Consider the following 4,987-nt stretch of genomic DNA (forward strand, 5'->3'; position numbering starts at 1 on the left):
AATTACATAACAAAACTGTAAAACAATAAAATATAAATGTTCAAGACTAGCCGGTTATGTAATAAAATTATGAATTTCACAAAAATAAAAATGCTCGATAACTATGAATTACTATATAAAACAGTAATATAAGTGCTCAATAACTATGAGTTATATAATAAAACTATGAAACTCACGAAAGTACAAATATGAATGTAACATACGTGTTCTATAATTGCGAACTAGTAAATTAATAACCATGAAAATTATCAACGGCTAACTAGAAGAAATGTACAAATTAGAAATTCGTAAATTAATTATGAATTAAAATAGCATAAAAGATAAAATCGATAATAACTACAACTATAAGGGGCCGTTTGATCTTGTATTTAGAAATACATGTGTATTAAGTGATACATGTTTATCTAAATATTATATCTAGAGAAACAAATGGTTTATTTGGTTGGTTGTATTTTAATGTATTTGTTAAACATATATTTAGTTAGTTATTATATTTCATAATGACATATTTCGTAAATAAGTGTTTAATTAGATAAAATAGAAGGGAGGAGAGGAAAGATGAGTTAAAATTGAAGATACAAATAAGATGAGAGGAAAAATATGGGTTGAGACAAGTTGGGATGGTTTTGGCATCCATTGGATCTAAGTAGATGTTAAGAGACTGCATCTAAGTCTACTTAGTTTTTAAAATATTATTTTTCTAATTTGGTGCACCAAACAAAATAATAATTTTTAGATTAAACACTGTATTTATTAATTCATTATCTAAAAAATCTCTTAAACAAATAACCCCTAAGATTAATAATTTTTAATGTATTAGTTAGTTATTATATATTTTTTCCTTTGACTTGAGAAAGAAAAAAAAAATTTAATTAATATAGAATACTTGCATGTCCAATCAATTATTCATTTTGGTCGGATAAAGGAGAAAAAGAAAAATTTTATATTACAATATATATATATATATATATATATATATATATATATATATAATACTAGTATGTTTAATTAAATATAAGATGCATTTAATGCAGCTTATTACTATAAATGATTTATACAACTCTCTCGGGCTTACGAGAGAGTTGAAAAATTAGTAAAAAAGTTAGCTTATCATATAAAGAAAACATAAAACTAGCCTGATTTATAAAAACGAAAATTAATTTAGGCGGATCATTATCCACAAGTTTTATATTTATCCTTGATGGTACGACTATAAAAACTATATTATTCAATTCGAATCATTTTCGTTTCCTTTGGTGTGTGCACGTACTATTCATTCTCATTGAATTCCATGCATCCGAGTCAGAGGAGACCTGGGTGAGTGTTAAGTACTTTTAACTGAATGTTAAGTTGACTTAAGTTCTTAACTAAATAATGAAGTTGAAAAGGAGAAGCGTGTTGTTGGGATTAGGGATTAAGGCAGGAATATAAAGGAGACACAGCAGCTTGTGTCTCCTCTACTAGTACGCTATGATTGTTATAATTCTCGTGGCACGAACTTCCTTTTTCACTTTCATCAATCATTTCTCTCCACTTTACCTTTAAATTATCTTCCCTTTTGTAAGAAGTCACCCAGTTTGGATTGGGAGCTTAGCTTTACATAAAGTTGTTATCCACGCCCCCAGGCTGCAATATATTTTTATATTTTTACTAATATATATATATACTTATATGGTGCTCTCGATTGAGTGAATATATCTCACTGCAATGGGATAGATTGCAAGCCAATATATATGTTCTTTCAACTTGTTTGAGAAACTCATAGTTTGATAATATACTTCATTCTCTAAAAATCTCAAGTCTCATACTTTTTTCTTTTAAAATTCAAACTAAACATAACTAGATGTTCAAACAAAACTAGCTTGGAGCTAAATTAGATATGTTTAATACTAGTGGAATCTGAGTTTTAGCTTAACTCAAGGTCAAGTTTGAGCTTAAGAAAAGCTGATAAATTAGGTTCATGGATCTGATTTCTTTGTAAATAAATATTAGGATTGATATTTGATGAATTATTTTACTGAAAAATTATATGCGAGACCAGTTTAATAACTATAATACACAATATCAGGGCCCCACCTTTTGGGATGTAGTTCCTATAAAAGTTTTTGGTACGTTCAACTAATTTTAGCTTGTCAGTATTATTAGAAAAGAATTTTTTTGATGTAATTCCCACTGACTTGTTTTAAAATATTATACTTCTACTATATTATCTAAAAACATCATAATTAGCGATGAAGTTTTTGACTCTTTCAGAATTATACTCATAGTTAATTTTTGAATGTATAGTTCTACAATATTTTTAATGGACGCTTTAGTAAAGTTAACAAAATTCACTTTTTCTTGACATTTAAAATGTAAATTCTTTATGGCTTATTTTTCCTTTTACCTTGTATTATGATATTGGATAATATTATATAATTTTCAAACTAGTTTAAACCACTTATATAAGGGGAAGATAGCGTTTTTGTTAGTTAGATAATTAAAGAAGATATTTTTAAAACAACTCAATGATTTTGGTGGCAATTATAATACTTAAAAATATAGTGATAATTATGATATCTGAAAATTTTCAGCAATAATTATATATAAATTATCAGTATTAAAACAAGAAAGACAATTATTTGATTTTTAAAAAACATATCCTACCTAAAAAATCTCTATTAAAAAAGAAAGAAGCATTTGAATATATATATATATATATATATATATATTATAAGCACAAAACAATATATATGTTTTATATGAGTTAATTTAGGTCATATTAAACTTGTGCTCAGTTAACTTGTTAAAAGAATCCTGACATAATTCTACATCACTGCCTTATTGTACGAGCCAAGCTTGACATAATTCTAGTTCTAGTGGTCCTACCACTTTATATCAAGGCCCCGTTCGGGGAACAGAGATAATGGGATTTATTTAGGATACACTCTCTTTTATTCTACAAAATTTTGCCAAACAAATGATAACGAGTTGAGATAAAAATATACGATAAAGGGGGTTATCACTCCTTTGAAGGAATATTAATTGCTCAGTTAAGTTTGATAAAAAATTAATAGTCCCATTTTAGTAATAAATATAAAAATTAGTTTAAGATTTTTCTTTTAAGTACATGTGGCATGATGTTTCTGAACCCGGGATAAGAATCGGTGATAATGGAGTGGTTGGAGGTGATGTTCGATGGTGGTGCAGGTGGTTTCGAGTGGTCAATAATAGAAAGATGGTTCTAGTGAAGAAATCCGAGTTTTTGACCAAACTAGCACTGTTTAAAAAATAATTTATCAAAATGGACTACCTACCAAATTTATTGGCAAAAGGGGTTAAATTAATTGTAGCTCTACTAAAAACGCTTATAAGTTTAGCGTTTCACTGTTGGAGATAAAATGCTGAATTGTTCAGGTTACGAGTAGAAACACTGAATAGTTAAACGTTTATCTACATTAACCAGATTAACGAGTTGCCAAAATAGTGGAGTTAAGCATCATCCATTGATTAATTGTAGTACTTAAAATGCTAAAATTTTTGGCGTTTTACCTTTGCAAATGAAATGCTGAGTAGATAAGCGTTTTCAACCTAAAACGCATTTTATATTTTAGGTAAAACGCCGAAAAGTTTAGCGTTTTATATCTGGCAAAAAGAAGTGTTCCGAAATATCTGATACATCACCAATTCTCATAAAACGCCGAAACGTTCAACATTTTATATCTGGCACAAACAACTGTTCCGAAATATCTGATACACCACACCTAATCACAAATTATCAATTCTCATAAATAGCCAAGTCAAGCACTACAAATGCACAATTACAAAGGAAAATTTATAAATAAACAATCATTAGAAAACTTCCAAACTCATGACCACTAAACAAACATTAGTCCACTTTAAAGGAAAATATATTCAAACACATTTATAATAATAAGACATTTTAGTGATAGCATCTACATATATTTTAGGATCCACAAACACATGTAAAACCAGTAAATTCATATCAAATCATATTGAAACTAAAACCACTAAATAACATATATTTATATTAAAATATTTCAAATTCCTAAAACAAGTATCTATCCTGCTGGTACATAAAATCATAAATATCATGATTTCTTTCTTTTTTTCTTAAACAACCCTAGGTCACGAGATGTAGATGGCTCTTGTGTAATCTGTGAAGTAGGTATATCTATATCTGCTGGCTGCTCTACTATAGTGTGCCATATAGTCAGCTCCTCTCTAATCACCTTCTCTATAGTCGGCTCTTCTCTAGTCGCCTCTTCTATAGTCGCCTTCTCTATAGTCGGCTGATGTATAGTCTTCTCCTCTATGGCTTGCTCTGTAGTAGCTATCGTTCTCTCTCTCCCTCTATCTCTACCTCTATCTCTAACTGTAGGAGGTGATAATGGCTGATGCTCTACAAGAGCTAACATTGTACTATGCACTATAGGAGGAGCATATAAACGTCGCGACTCATCAACCATCTGCAATGCACTAGCACACATGTCAACAATCGCGCTCATCAATGCTTGACCACCACTGCTACTCCATGCGGCAAGTGCATCTGAGCCTCAATGGTGAATATTAGATAAAGTATGAACCTATACCAAATATTATGTAGTTAGTTCATTTTTTTTTTTGGTAAATCTCAAACCTTTTAGGATATTACAATTTCTAATAAACATACCACAGCCTCAATAGTCGTGCTAGAGGGCGAAAATCGCATGTGTGGCTTATCTGATAATGGACAAATCAACTGTCGTGTAATCCTTCTATACCACAACATGTATGGATCACCATAACTTATCACTGCAATCATCGGCGGTGAATCCACTGTGTTAGCTCCATGCTGCTCCCATAAGGCAATATACTATGTATGCATGGTGAATTTGCCAATCATAAGTACTCTTACCACGCTTATCGACAATGTGAAGTTTGTCTTCCAATATTGCATAGAGTAGAGATTTGTTGAGTCCAACCAAATTGACGCACGACTCGATCT

The sequence above is a fragment of the Typha angustifolia genome, chromosome 2 (genome assembly GCF_048772165.1).
Source record: "Typha angustifolia cultivar Huaian chromosome 2, ASM4877216v1, whole genome shotgun sequence".
Classification (NCBI taxonomy): Eukaryota; Viridiplantae; Streptophyta; class Magnoliopsida; order Poales; family Typhaceae; genus Typha; species Typha angustifolia.